General features: G+C 29.1%; 1 protein-coding gene across 7 annotated transcripts in view; it reads right to left on the reverse strand.

Annotated features, from left to right (window-relative positions):
- Positions 1-17,494, reverse strand: part of LOC132921299 (potassium voltage-gated channel subfamily KQT member 1) — a 250,277-nt gene that overhangs the window by 182,943 nt on the left and 49,840 nt on the right. For 6 of the 7 annotated variants that reach the window (XM_060984249.1, XM_060984255.1, XM_060984248.1 and 3 more), the window contains one exon: positions 6,754-6,823. The exons of the other annotated variant lie outside the window; for it this stretch is intronic. The gene's annotated coding sequence lies outside the window, so the exon portion shown is untranslated. The remainder of the gene's footprint in view (positions 1-6,753; positions 6,824-17,494) is intronic. 7 annotated transcript variants of the gene reach the window in all.

Consider the following 17,494-nt stretch of genomic DNA (forward strand, 5'->3'; position numbering starts at 1 on the left):
ATGATTTATGACACAGGTTTTTCGACAAAATAACGCACATATACAAAATTAATGGACTTTGAAATCGAATTTATCTCTACTCAAAACACTAAACCATAGTTGGTAATAATTTAATGCACTTTGGGAGAGGGAAACTTCAAATAGCAGTATATTTCTTACACTGACCATATTACACAACTCTTCATAAGTCATTACATATATACTATAAATAGTACCACTGCAGCGCTCGGTTCTAATAAAGTATTCGCAGCGTCAATTGTTTAGTTAGGTAAATTATTTTTGGTTAAGATAGGTTCTTGTGCACACTAAAACATTTTTATTTGATAATTAGAGATGGTTTGAGCACAGATGTGATAAAATCAAAACGACATTAAGTGTGTATCTTCAATAAATTTCATTACATCCAAGTTATTAACCGTTTACTACGGTTTTGAAAGCTTTGTGCTAACAGGGAACTGTGCACCCAGTGAAATCGTTAGAACGCGGTTCTATTTCGCAATCATTAGTGTTCACTATAATATAAAAAAAAAACCAATAGTTTTGTGCTATAAAATTAAATACTTACCTATATTTGTTTTTACCTAAAAGATCACTTTATTAAAAAATTATACGCTTAAAGTTTGATTAACTCGACCTGTAAATAAACTGGCATTATTAAGTATCGTATGGAAGATAGCCAAAACTTCGCTATAATCAATTGTTCGTCTTTTACGCGAATATGTCGTGTCATAAAAGTACCGAGAGTTGCCAAAACAAAAAATTAAATGGCACACTACCGACATTACGGAAACTCATCAATTGTAACCAGCAATCCATATAAGCCGTCGTCGGGGAAACCTACATTTCTCAAAATGGTCACCGACTTCTCAAGCTTCGTTTTCGCAAGGATATATATTATCATTTACTCATTTATCTAGACAATATAGTTACATATATATATAGGTATACAGGATGATTCACCAAGCAAGCATACCTCAATTATTTCCTTTAATAATGAATTATTTTAATTCTGATATTTGTTTTACTATTACAAAATTATTAAGAATTTTTTATTCTACTAGTATTTGAAACTTGAAACTTCTGTTTTTAGTCGAGAACCCCTATTTTTACTGTACAATAAACTCATTAAATATATATATTTTTAATTTGAATGTACTTTTAATTCAAAATTCTATTATTTTTTCAGTTATTAAAATATTTATATTAAGGATAATAGATCTTAAAAATAATTTTACAGAGATATAAAATAGATTTAATATCGGATCTATTATTTATTATACATTGAAAAATTATAAAAATTATAAATGTTGATATTGAACTACTAATATTCTCAAGAAAGTTAAATATGAATAACTGTATTGTCGAAGTAGAAAAATAAGATGAGTATAAATGGTGAATCCCTCTGTATATAATACGTCGAAGAGTTGTTATCTGGATTACAGGCGTAATATACGTGTCACAGTTTTGAAATTATGGTTTATACCTCAGCCGGATTTTGAAACGGCGACATCGGTCGATCCGATCCAACACGAAAATTTGTCAACACACGGCGTAGTCTACAGGGTATATTACGCATCTATTACTATCGAAGACTGACGTATACGTATTGAAGATTTACGCCCGTTCGAGCAGAGTGCATAAATGATATCGCATTATTATCATTTACCGTCGTATTAAATATATATGCAAAATCCGCCATGAGTATTATACGAAACTTTGAACTATATATTCCGCCAACTGAATTCATATTTGTGTTGGCTCGCATCACGCGCTAATTATTCACGCGTTCGCTGATAGAAAACGTTCTAAACTTTGTCCAATATCGAATAGCTATACTTCCTATAATAATCTACACGAAAAGTGTCGTAACACATTATAATAATAGCCGGCAATCGAGAAGAATGCTCGTGGGCAAACTACCCGCTGTGATCAATTGCCACAGCCGCAATTATATACACGTCATACGACCTTTAGCGGTGTGTATTATTACTTACTTATTAAACAAGAACCGTTTGCATAACTTCAAAACTACCCAATTCGAACCGAAAACGACCCGTCGCACGCCGCCACCGTGGTAAAACAATAATCGTTGCCATGTGATTAATGCGTTGTGTGTGCTCGACCGACGGCGGCAACACAGCGGCTCTACCACGGCCCTCGGCGAGACGTCACTCACATTATTATTTTAACGAGCCATTCATCACACCGAAAGGACCTCACGTCTCGCCTTCTACGGTCCCGACTCGTCGCACACAAACGTCCGTGCGTGCACCCCCACGGATATATTGTACAGTTTATACCTTTCTCGATCGCGCTGGGCCAATAACGGTGTCCTCATATATATATACACCGCAGAAATACAAATGTTGCTACTTCGGGTTAGAAATTTTATCCGGTTCTAATATTTATAATCAATAGAATGCGTTTAGTACTTTCAAACAATTTATTTAAAAAATATTAAAATACAAGTTCAGGTAATGTTTCAAATCGATTGGTTTCAATAACCGATATTGCAGTGATAAGATTCCAGTCCCTGTAACGCTAAATACTTTATCATCAATCCACCCCTATGAACAACACAATAAATGAATAACATTTACACGCCTTGATCGTCCATAGAACGGAAGTAGGTAGGATGTAGAAGGACTTTCCTGCCGCTCGTCATAGTCAACTCGACCTGCGGCGGCATTATCGTGGGTTTAAATAAGAAGAGATATAAATATTTATAAGTAAATAAATCGGGTGGTTGTCGGCACAGTGAAGATTTTTCTCTCGCCGCGGCAAGAAGACGACTTGCATATTGTATGGATGTATGCGTATATGTGTGCCGCAGGGTGTACGCGCGCGCCGAACGGTTGAGATTTAAATATGACACAAACGAAACACGATAATACCAAGTAATAGTGTCTCCTTGAAAGCGAAGAACGAGGATGATGCTTCGTTGGCGACGTCTCAGACATAACGTTGCTTTTTTTTCGCCTTTATATGTTTTTTTTAATTTTTTTTTTTAAGTTTTGAACACACAATAGCTGTAGGATCACAAGACGAATTTTCAGATAAAGAAAGAAAAAAATTAACGTATGTCTGTTTAAGAAAACATTCTATTCGTTTGCACGGTTTCAAATAATATTAATCTTAAGTATTATTCCTTTAGAATAACGATTATTTTGTTCATTTTCTTTTTTTTTCAACAACAAAACGAGACTGAAAAATATGTTACGACCACTAAACACATATTATTATTGAGTAGGTAAGTTAGATCAACCAAATCAACTAACCAATACCAATGTACAATAATAAATCATAAATTAATATTATCATCTAATTATTATGCTAAGCTATTTTCATTAATGTACCCACTGTAATATACTTACTAATAACATAAACAAAACCTCAGGTATTATCATGTACGCAAAAATTCAAATCCAAATAGGTATTTTAGTGCATAGGTTACATTTAAATTTATCAAAGTTATTAAACTAAGTAAAATTAGTTTTAATTGACTTTTTAACTAGAGGATTACTTAAAGTTTTTTGATGCAACGAACATTAAATTGAATGCTTGCAAAATCTAAAACATGATTTTATACAAAAACAATATGTAATCGTATATAAATATACAAATATTTATAAGGAAACTCGGAACTTAGGCCGGTCATTTGAATCAAAAACCAAAAATGTTTATTAGTTCAATGACAAATGAACTACAACTGAGAAATGTAAAATTAAAACTCTCGAAACTACAGCTATTTGCTAATTCTAAATGCACGTGGGGCATAATAATACAAGAGAAAAGAACAATAAAAGCTTTAATAAAATTTGACAATTTAACCCTCTAGTTAATAGGTTTGTTCATTATCAATTCACAGCGCGTTAATATTACTGTCACGCTAATTTGACAATAGTAACATTTGTAACAGAGTTTATATTTATTCTATATAGATCAACAGATTAATAAAACCCAACTAATAATAAGTGTTATATTAATAAAAACGTTATAACGGTAAACCAAAAATCTCATAATTCATATTGAAAAGTAAACTATTAAAAATAGCCATAGTTATAACACTTATAACCAAAGCCATATTAAAGGATATAGGGATAGGTTCACTGTATAGATTATTTTAAGGGACAGTGAAATTATGAAGGTAACTGTTAGATTCTGAGTGAAGGTATTTATTGGTTTTACAATGATATAATTATAGGTATTATTTATTTTGTGGTCTTCACTTTTTGGAGTATAACATTACGTCTAAATTCAATCTTCTATTTTAATACGGCGATTTATAATACAGTAGATTATTGTTATTTCGAATCTCAAGTAAAACAAAAAACAAATTGAGATTTTGGAAAATTCGAGACATCGAAGTGTATTAGATTTTATATAAAAATAATAAAATAATGATAAAATATTTTAATAAATCAATTTTTTTTAAATAAAATCTATCATTAAAGTTTGTTTTCATTACTTTTGCCTTCTATGGTATCTTCCAAACTGAATAATGCAGAAAAGCCGACATCTTCCTCACCAGTAGTAATCTCAACAAAATGTCTTTATGTTTTTAAAGCATGTCTATCTTGTTAAATTGCACAATTTTCTGTTCTTAGTTTCTTACCGTAATAAAAATAATATTTGTGTACTCGAGATAATGAAAAACGATTAATTTTATTTCGAATTATTGAGAGTGAAACGGTATAGAGTGTAATGGTAGTTTTAAGGGGATTTTAATGTATCTCGAACGATAATGAAAAATTCGAGATAACGACGTTCAGCATAACAAGAATCTACTACTTATAATAAATTTAATAAAGTATGTAACTACTTCCGAAGTCAAAAAAATAAAACACCTAATTTACTCAATAATCTGTATATAATATATAGATCATAATTATAAATAAATAACTAATAACTCTTGACGAAGGCCACATCATTATGATACTGTTTATTTATTTATATTAATATCGATTAAATTTGCTGTGTACAGGTTTTAATAAATAAACTAACAAAAAACGATGTTTAAAAAAAAAAAAGATCATTATCAATATAAATATGTAAATAAAAATATATCCTTCGAAATATATACTGACAGAGCGTCTCCGTTAAAATCGTTTTTCCTGTGCAATGATTTATCGTTGAATTTAAATTTAACACAATCCATTATAGTGACCTACTTAATATCGAAATACACTCGACGTATACTATACAGCAGACCTAATTCTGTGTTTTTATTATTTATGAAATAATAAAATACGTGTATATTCCATAAAAATGTATGCCTACCGAGAATACATTTCTAATCGATTTTTATTCTAAAGTTATTCGATATCCACTCAATTCCCGTGGTGTGAACTTCTTTTTGATTACGAAATAATGGAATCGTTAAGTGTAAATGTGTCTATTAAATCCGTATACTACCACAGAGGCTAACGCTGAACTTAAAAAGGGATTATGATGCCTTTGGGAGAACTTTGATAAGTATGGATGAAAATATTTTAGTTAAGTATTTTTTTTCATTTTTATTCTTCTTTAATATATTTTTTTAATGTAAAAAAACAACAAAAGAAGTTTATAGATACTATATTTTGTAAATATAGACAAAGTTAAGAGTTACATATTACATAATGCCATATAAAGTTGTTGCAAAAAAACTTTCAACAATGTTAGCTAAATCGTAAAATCGATTTCTTTTTCTTTTTAAACAAATACGTTTTATCAACGATGCAAATTGTTTAAAATATTTATTAGTATCCGTTGAAATTTAAATAGAAACGATTTTATTTTTAAATTCAAAGCCGAAGAGAAATAAGTGCATTTATAGTTAACTTGTTTAATTTTTTCATGTTTAGGATATTGATCGCATATTTTGTACATTGCCGTTTACCTACATAATACCTTGTTCGGGTCTATCAATGAATTATACTTTTTTCCCGTATTCTATACGTTTATATAAATAAAAACAAATATAAAACAACACGTATGTCTAACAATGTCAGAATTATATTATACTAGATGCGTTTTGATGTTTCGAGTCGTTTTAAGAACGTGACGATGGTTAATCGCTTTTCAAACGTAAAAATAAGGAAAATCCAGACACGCCTCGGTGACCCCTGCAGTGCCAAAATCACCGAACGAATCCCGCGAGACAAAAATCTCAGCCGCTTTAAAACAAAAACCCGACACCGAAATCCCGTGTAAACAAATTATAATTCAATTTAAACTTTCCCAGAAAAATATGGAACATTGGAACGTATAGCATCACTATATTATGTCGTTTTGGTCATGATAATTATGCATAGTATTATAGTTTATTACGAAGAATATAATAAAAATAATATATACCAGTACTAGTAAATAGATAGAAAACCAGTCTGGGGTTATGAAAACTTTAATTTTTTTCTGCTCGGAAGGATATAATTTACATTAATATGGTTTATATTGCGAATAAAAAAAATTTAAATCCCAAAATTATTTCACAAAACTGTTCATTTTTGATAATAAATTACTACGTCAATGGTATACGATGGCCGAATTTTTTTAAATATTGTTATTTACATATTACATATACTTTTACAATTTATAAATAATAGTTATAATATATTACAACAAGCGTCAAGCAGTGTTGCTATTATTAGTAACATCATAAATTAAAATCATAATCAGTTGTTACTTTCTAGTGTATAGTGTGCATTATATTTTGAATAACAACAATGATGCGTATTATATATATATATATATATATATATATATACTTACAGTGTTTGATCGATTGTTACGTTGTTATTTTTTTTGCGTTAGATTCCACTTTGAGCAGTTCAATAAACACCTGAAAATAGTATTAGGACGTATTAATATAACGAAAAAAATAATCATCGCATGAAAAATATAATATTCTTTTTGCAATTTTATCTTATTATCGAACTATAAACATTCAAAAACGTTAAAATTAAGTTTAAGACAAATGATAACATTTTTTAAATTCTAATTTAATCATAAATAAACAAATTATTTATTTTAGCTTATTTAATGAGCCGAAATCCTTTAACAATAGTAAATTTGTTTTATTAGATTTGTAATATTTCTGAATCTAAATTCGATTTAATAGTGAAAATATAATTTATGGTACTATGATAGTACTTGGAACCAGTTATTAATACAAACTAAAAAAATGATTGAATCAAGTGTGAACCTAGAGAGAATATATTACATCCATTTGATATAAAATAAAGAAATTCAACAGTTTTAAAAAAGTGTTTAAGGTAAGAGATGACACAATTTAAAAATCAGCAAAAATAATTCAATTTGTGAGTTGATGTGTTTTTTAAAATAATGGAATTTGATATTTAAAAGCATTTTTATTTTAACAAGATACCTTCATTTTGTCATTTGTAAAATTTGCTCTGTAATAAGACTTATTGACAGCTTGGTTTGTAATGTATCGGTATAAACACTAAATAGTGTTAGGACAATCAAGATTAAATGTTTTTTTTTTTTGCAAAATAAAATATAATTAATCATATGTTCATAAAAAAAAAAACTTAAAACTTTATGAAATAATAAGATCTTAATATATTACATATTATATGTAAGAAAACATTGAGGTTTATAGTATGGTAAGCTTAATTTATGACAGATCTTTTTAGACTCATTTGCTTCTCCCATGATAATTTACAATTATTTATTATTTTTGCATTCAAATTTCAAACGCCTATCCCTACGAAAGTCATACAATTAGTATTATAAATCACAACTTGCATAATTTTGCTACAATTTACAAAAATACTGATTATAATCTAAAATAATATTATGTTACTATGTAACATTTAAGATTACTGGATTCAGAAATTTTTAATAATAATAATGACTAACATACGAATCTGATAACTTTATAAAATTTTGATGACTATTACTAAAATACTTGTGTATACATAAACCATTACCTATTATCGATAAATTACCTACAAGGGGTTTTTTTTTTTTTTAAATTATAACTCAAATAAAATTATTATAAATCAAATCAAATTTTTGATTTCCAAAGTCAAACTATATACGTTTTTGAAAACAAATCAAACACGTTTGGTTAAATATACATTGAAATTCACTACGAAGTTGATATTAAACGTTTAAAAAGTAAAAGTAGCTTAAATAAAATTTTTAAGCTACAAAACTTTTTTTTTAAGTTCACAAAACAATGCAGCATAAAAAACAGTAGGTACAAGAAAACGGTACATTTTTACATAATGTATTTAGTATTATTTGTGTACTGATGAAATGGTTTTTTAATCTTATTCATCTTATTATTATTATTATCATCATCATCATCACTAAAGTAACCTTTCCACAACCGTCTTGTGTTAATTAATATGTAAACTCGCAACAGATCTCTGAAAATAAAAGGGCTGACATCGAACAAATTTCTCGGTCAACAAACAACCGATTTACCGCTATAGCCGGCCGTCGTCATAATATAATATTTCAGCGGATGTTTTGAATTCAGTTATCTTGACAACATTCCGCACGGCATCTCGTCGTTTCGATTTTACACGGTATTTAGTTTATTAACGTTGGCCGTTTCTACTCAACATAGTATAATATTATTGCGTTGCGTATGTAGGGTGGATACCGCATAAAATGTAGGTAAAACATTTCACCGTTGTTGCGTATAGTTTTGGGTATGCGCGTCAACACGCGATAACTAATTACCCTTATTGTCTAAACGGTCAAAACTATTTACGTACACACGTTAAACGGTGGCTTACCATTCGCGAGTAACAGGATACACTCGAAAACGCATCATCAATAACCGCGTTTGGATAATATATTAATACCGCATTATAACCGCGTACCTGCTAGTTAGGTACCACGCGGATGTCCAAATCTGAGCTCAAATCCTGCCGTAGACGGTACATTCCATACTTGTTTTCTACATAAACTGCAATTCTCGGCGGACGACGGCACGTGTGCGCGAAGTTACGAATGTCCGTTTAGATAATTACTTTACACAATTACATTATAAATATAAGTATTCTTTATAGTAATGCGCGCAACGACTGTATAAAATGCATATCACACGTGAAATGCTAAACGTCTTCACTATTCACGCAGTGGTACTAAAATATTTTAATTCGTCAAGCATTCGCATCCCTATTTTTCTTTAGTTATGAATTTATTCAAATCCTAATTTTTGAAATTTTTAAATGTACCTACTTTAAGTACCATATTTTCAAATTATTGAGATATTTATACTACTTAAAGAGAGTCTTGTGGCGATACAAACTTTTGCTTTTCTTATGAAAACTCACATTTTTTACAATACATTATTCAATCAATAATTTTATTTGAAACTGTTAATTCATAATTTGAACGGAATGTTTTATTCATCTGTTAAAATGCGGTTAACTGCATTATTGAAGAAAAAAATAGCGTGAGCATGCTCGGTGAACCACTCTGTATATTTATATTACTACGACGTCTACGGCATTGAGCTCGTCATTTGAGCAACAGTATTTGTGGTTTCGTATAGGGTTATAATATTATATATGTATAATGTATATATATGAACGCTGGAGATTTTTTTTATATAATCATATATCCTCTTGCAAATATTGAAAATGTTGATACCTTGACATATCCGAAATGTAATCAATTTTCGGTCGAATGATGCATGTATAGGTTGTACCACGAGCTAAACGTGAAACTTTTGAAAGATTTTAGCAGCGCTAAAATATGTTTTCCAGAAAAAACCTACAACATTTTAGAGGCGAAAAAGCTTTCCTGTTCGTACAGAATTTGAAAGGAAACAAAATGTTATGTTATACACTTATACCTATCGCTAAATAGATTACTCTACATAACATAATATGCCTATACGCATTTTATATTGTAACATCGATTATGTGGATGCGTGCACATATTTATGTGCCTACATACGCATACAATATAATGACGCTGTATCGCCAAATCGCAATGATTTCTGAAGTCAACGTCTCGAGTTGTCTCGCTCAGTCTTTATCCCGTGTGCGCGGGTAAAATAAATAAAAAAATGCACATACCAGAATCGGAACACCGATTGCCAAAGTACCTCCCTATTCAAAGCGTAACTACTGAGGGTTTTTTCTTTATATTTTTTTTTCCATAAACGCTAGAGCTAAAAAAATGAAATGAAAATTCGTTAACCCGTCAACCGAAAAGGTATGCTATCATAGGGGTATCATACATATATGCGAGTGAGGTATGAATGGTATGATTACGATGGTCATGGTGATGATGATGATGATGATGATGGCAGTGATGATAGTGATGATAATAATAGCGTCCGAAGGGAAAACGTTCGTTCGTATAATAATATGATCATACTCGGATACACGGATCGATACGTACACGCGTCTGTATATACAGAGTGTAACAGAAAGGACCGAGTTACTTAATTTATCTGATGTCCTTATTTATTGCACACAATAATATTATTACTTTTGATGCGATATGCGCGCGATAATTCTAAAATTGTTTTGTTCTAACAGTTGGGTATTGTCTTAAATGACACATTATCGCGGTTTCGCTGTATTATTTCAAATCACTCTATAGCGGACCATAAACGATCCGTTTATCTCCGCTTCTCATCCGAAAGTTCGTATAAGTATAAGACGAGACTGCAGGAGAATGCGCATACGAGCGGCACGCACACGCATACAACTACTCGTCGCAATATTTCAGCCGTGTTGCATTTCTCTATAGTCATGCATGTCGTCGCACTTGAACGAAAAATCAAAACAACTTAACGAGGTCTTTCGATATCCAGACGCACTATAATATTATAATATGACTTAAAAATTCGCCCGAACGCTTAAATGCTTATATGCACCGTTCGAATGAAACGGATCGTGTACCTCTGTGTGCACCGTTTATATTTCTGCCTCATACTGTACATAGGTACGCGTTTACTATACGTATGTAATGTAATATGCATTATGCGCAAAGACCTTTTGTATGTGCGTACGCGTATATATGATGGCGTATTATTGTAATCGTAGTCGCGTCTCGAGGACGATAAAAGTGACGTCCGAAGGGTCACCGCGACGGACGGGCGACCTTGCCTCTCTCCCGACATAATAATATAATATAAACTATTATTTCTATACGAGTACAGGGGAACGTATACGCGCGTGGTAGCGAGATGAGAGCCGCCGATGCTGGAAACCAATAATACGCGTGTGTACGATTTTTACCGTGTAAATAATGCGCGCGTCGTTACGATAATAATTACGATGCTGATTTGTCGGACGAATGGAGACGACAATATTATAGTATCATAATAAATAATAATATTATTATAAATTATTTTAACGCTGTTTCGCCGAAATTTTACGGCAGACCGAACATCGATGGATATTATTATTATTTGACTCGAGACGACCGACTAACCGTATTCTGCCGTTTGCGGAAGTTGTTGTTTTTGTTGTTATTATTATAATGTATTTTAAATTTTAATACGTCCATGTTATTATTATCTTTTTGTTTTAAGCCTACCGGGGTGTGAGAGTGGCGCCGTTATGCCGTAAAATGAAAAAATAATCATAAAATAACAATGTGCCGACTAGTATTCGGAAGATATAGTTCAATAGTAGTAATGATGGTCAGTAATTCCGTTTAATCCACGTTAATGGATGAAACGTAATAGTTATTATTATATAAACACTAAAACGAATTATTAATAGTTGTCGAAAACATGTTTATTGAAAAAATCCGCATTGATGACGACCAGCACGTACGGCTGTTGATTCATTTGTACATAATGTTATTTTTCTGTCAACCTCACCCAATTAAATTAATCTTAATTTATTATGCAGTCGTAATTGACTACTAGTTGTATAATACATTTTTCGTTTACATTAACGAATCTAAAATATTTACAAACGGTCATCCGTATTTTATAAATAGGTAACTCCAATTTTGTTTTTATTATTATTATTATTATTTGCCTGCTACGAAACCTTTCAATTCAATTAGATCGTAAGTAACAAGTAACATGCTCGATCCTTTGATTTATTTATCATGTTGGTTGTAAGAAATTTTTTCTGTGGTACTATATTATACTCTTATTTCGTTATCGTATAATGTAGTGAATATTTTTCTTTACAAATGAAAAGCAAAATACAAAATTATTGAAAAAAAAAAAACGATAAAGTCATTCTGCTGTATAGTATAGATTTCGAATGTACATAGTCATTGAATAGACTACTGTAGTCTGTAACGGATGTATAAAATTTAAGTTTCACTATAAATTATTATTAAACGCTTCTGAATAACATTTATTAAGATAGTTTTTCATATTATTACATTATTATTAATAAATTATTTAGTGAATTGAACTAATAATTTGCAAAAATTTTACTATATTATAATATATATATATAGTATATATAAACCAATATCAACAATACATAAATAGTTATTGGAATAGATTCATGTTAATGTGTTGTAAATAGTATGGAATTATTTTAAATATTATACAAATTATATTGTGTATAGAAAATAAAATATTCGTAAAGTTACGTTTTGCAAATAAATACTGATTAAATAAAACTGAAGGAACAATTTAGGTACTCGACAAACGATAGAAAAAAAATACCGTACTCAGGTCTCAGACTATAACCATGACTTTTACATCATATTCTACTAGAAGACTTTTTCTACTTTTTCTTCTACTAGAAGCCAATTCAGAATTTCAGAATTTAGAATTTATATTAAAAAAAAAAAAAACAGATAAAATGCAATTTATAATAAATTATAAAAAAAAAAGTCTTAGGATATAGTGGAAACCTCTTTTGATGTAAAGAAATATTCCTAAGACACCAAACGAAATATAATCATAATACTAAATCCCATACATACATCACAAATTATTAATTTTAATTTAGGAACACGCTACGACTGAATGAAATATTTTTACGCTGAAATTACATTTAAATATGTAATATCTTCCAGTTGCGCCATAAATAGAAGGCGTCTACTTACCTTGTTTTTTAAACTTATGAAATGTCTGCTCAACTACACCGATTCGAATACGAAAAATTAGATGTACACACTAATTTTATATAATAAAATTGTTTTCGAACCAATCGAATCAATCAAACCAATCCAAACATTAAAAAATGATTAAAACTTAAATATTTTATCGATAAAATTATGAAAATTATTATATTTACCATAACAGTAATTAAATTTTATTTTATGTTGTTCTATATAAAATTCAGTAAAATTTGATTGATTTGATTTTTTAATCTAATTATAAATGTTTGACAGATTCAAAAATTGAACAGTTTTTAATACCACTGATTATTATATTTTAAACTTAGTGATTATATATATGCCCTACCAATAAATTATTTTTCTCGAAATGGATGAAAGACCCAAAAATCTGTAGTACTATGCATCATGATCCGCAAAATGCCAGTATTACAGTAAATATTCATATAAGTTTTCTAAAGCTTATAATGCTTACAACCGACGGGCATATTAATGATTGACTCTCGGGGCTATGAATTATGTGTACTAAAAACGTGTTAAATATGTAGGTACGCACTTATGCATTAAAAATTTAAAAAAAATACGCATTGAAATAATGCTCTAAAAAGCCCAAATTATACAAAAATACATACTTCATTGCTGAATTAATTTTTTTTTATAATTTTAAAATAATAATAAAGTAAATGTATCATATTTTTTCAATATTTTTATACGTCTTTGTATGTCATTCATGTATACCCAATAACAACACTTCAACAATTGCTCCATTTTTTAATATAACAACCATTAAATACGTAATATCTGTTATCTATATTTTCATTCATCGATAAACATAATTGATATCAAGATTATAACTTGACTTGGGAAATAAAAGTAAAATCATTATTGCTATCAAAGTTCTCAAAAACCCCAAATGCAAATTACGATTATCACGATTAATCAAACAATATAAAAATATATATTTAGGTACCTATTGAATACAAAAAATAATCACTTATTAGAATAAGAATATTCGTATTAAAACATGCTCAACACCTCAAAATTGAAGACGTAGAAAAACTACAATTCACTTTCGTTTGAACATTATAGAACTGTAGTACCTATACAGGTTATATTATATAGCTAAATTAAAAAAAAATGTTCAACAAACTTAACTCCTTTTACGAAAAAGACGAAAAAACATTCGAAACACATGATTTCATGATAACAACTATTAATATTTCAAATGGTTTACGGTGTTAAGCACTATTACTACCAATGCACAAACATTTATTTTAATTTTTTTTTAAACACAAAAAAATAACCGAGGTAACCTGCTGTGATTGCTGTTAAAAGAAATCGCGTAGTATTTACGCGTATATTACTCCCGCGAGACCCAAAACTGCATCTGTCGCCAATACGCCGCCATACGATTATTACCGATTATTTGCAATCCCCGCGGGGGAACGATTTTATTCACTCGGAACGCACGCAATTTAATGTGAACATTATTATTATTAAAATAATAATATAATAAACTTACGTGTAAACTTTAGGCGCACAGTATTATAATTAACAAACTTATTGTTATTTATGCCGTATAGACGTATATTGTGTGCATACATTGAATGCCACCCACATGTGAGACGATATGAAACGGGATTTACTCGGAAAACAAGAGTCACAACGTGTTTCCAATAACGGCAGTAACTAACTCGCAACATGAAAATAATCATTATTATTAGTAGTATTAGTAATAGTAGTAATAGTAGTAATAGTAGTATTAACTGTTTAAATCCTTTCGGACTGACAGGAAATTAACGTCATAAATGGGGCCATTCACGTTTAATGTGAAATCTATCAATTTAATATGGGTAAGGGTTACTGTAAACTAAGTTTCATTAATTTTTGTGTAAATTGTAGTCCGGGTATATTTTATAAATATGTAAATTGTAGTCTAAATACTTCGTATTTGTACGTATATTAAATCTCAGATAAAAATGTGTTAAATTAAAAAATAGATAACTAAAAACTATTAACTAAGAACGTGGTAAAAATTAAACATTTAAATTTTTTTAGAAATATGTGAAACCAAAATTTTAAGCCATCAACTATTTTTAACGTTTCCTTATTCTGCTTTTCATAACGTTCATATTTATTCAATTGAAAAAAAAATAATCTAGTAAACCGTACATCTCTCATGAAGTCATGAATTACTATGAAATGCACACTGGTTGCTAGTAATATTGCATTAGTGATTAGTGAACAAAAATAATAATATCGTTAATCCACATTCATTTTTGACAAGAATTTCGAGATGTGGAAATTGGATATTCAAATATAATATAATTATTTTTCCCTCACACGATTATTGTTCTGTTATAGAAATAATATAGATATTTAATATTATATCAAAACATATTAATCATAGGAACAACAATTATTGCAATTACGTATATTATTATTTTCTTAACATTTATACAACCAGCCAGTACACACTGTCCTGCAATACTAACGTATTGGTATACAATTATAATATATAATATTGTACTATACTTCTATGAGAATTGATAATATTTAATATTATTATATAATATTTATTTATAATTTTTTGAGTTAGCTAAATCCATAAAATTATTAATTCGTTATTTACTAGATGTAACTAATGGACAAATAAATCAATAATTTTAGTGTAAATAAATTATAAAAGAAAAAGAAGCAGACGTCTTCGTCTCTTCTCAGAATCGTTTTTTGTAAAAATTATTAAATTAAAGTGACATAATCATTGTGAAGTTACGATCGAAATGTAACTTCACCTAACCTGAAGGGCTGCAGATACAGGTGCAAATAAGTCGACTTGAAGATTCAGACAGCAATTCAGTTATAAGAAATTCAACATTACATTTTTTTAATTTAAAACATTTTCTATAATCTAATAGGTAAGTACGCTGACCCATTGAGCCATGTTTCAAAATATATATTTTTGATTTACCTACTTCGAAAATACCAAATGTAAAGTATAAATAAATAATATTGTATATTTATATTTTATATACGCCAGGGGTCACTAAAACGCGGTTCGTAGACAAATTCTATCCAGCCTCCAAACGAGGGGAAAAAAGTAATTATTTCTTACAATGTTATAATGATATAATTTAAAAAAAATGTGCTTTGAATTTTTATGACTCGTGAAAAAATTCCAGATACTAAATGTGGTCCTTCAAAAATATTAATTGGTAAGTTCTGGTAAATACTATGCAGTAGGTATACGTATATCGCGAGAAACAAATATGAAATTAAAAAAAAAAGACAAAAAAGTTTTGCTATAAAAACAGTTTCATTTTTATAAAAATTATGATTAGCTTAGTAATATAATTGTTTTTAACGGCCAACGACCGTTAAAAAATATTTTAAGGGAAATACAAAATGATTGTTGTTCTGCGTTTATGTTCACGCCATCGCATAACAAAAAGAAACTATTCTACAATAGATAATATAACATATGCTTTTATATTAGATACACTACGACTACACTATACCTACATATTCTATTATATTATTTCACTGTTAGCTTATACACTATGCACTGTATGCACGTGAATGGGTATGTAGGTCATTATCTCCGTTGTGTATACAGCAGTATCATACAAGCACACCGACTACTATTGGCCTATCGATTTATTTAAATCTTTACGTCTTATAAATAAATATAAACATTTTTAAGGACGTACTTGTTTTACATAAATATTCATGAAAAGTGCACGTATATGTTTATTTATTCATTTTACATTTGTATTTAAGTATATAAAAGTATTAAATAAAAATTATTTGAATTTCACTAAATATTTACACAGACATACAGAAAAACTTAATAATCAATTAATAACTTCACAAAAGCGTTTTTTATTCAATGTAAAAATGTTGGCTTTTTTTTTTTATTTCATGATATTATATTTAATATAATTTAAATGTATGTTTAATGAAATATGTATGTAAAACAAAAGCCTATACATGAACATAAATTGAATAGATTTATTCTAGAAACTATTAAGTACTAAATTACTTTTTTTGTTACATTCAAATAAAACAAGTCATAGTGATGAAATAGATAAAATACTCATACAGAATGCCATTTAAATTACCTATAGAGGAGATATCGATTTAAATAAAAAAGATTGTCAAGTAAAAATATGAATATAATATGTGAATTGCATAACAATCCATAATTGAATATGTCGTTTAAACATACCGAGTTTCCATCTCTATCCCAGCGATCCCTGTTAAATAAAATACGAAGTTATCCAACATATTTAAATAATTCACTACATTAGGTAGAATGTAGATCACTGAGTGTCGCTTGTACATTATGTAGTTACAAAGGTATATATGCCACAAGATAATATATAACTACGTGTTTACTTGAACTGAAAAATATGATGGAAGCAAAATATCCCACTAGAATAATATTTACACGATTGATGTCTTAAAAAAA

Source organism: Rhopalosiphum padi, chromosome 2 (genome assembly GCF_020882245.1).
Source record: "Rhopalosiphum padi isolate XX-2018 chromosome 2, ASM2088224v1, whole genome shotgun sequence".
NCBI lineage: Eukaryota > Metazoa > Arthropoda > Insecta > Hemiptera > Aphididae > Rhopalosiphum > Rhopalosiphum padi.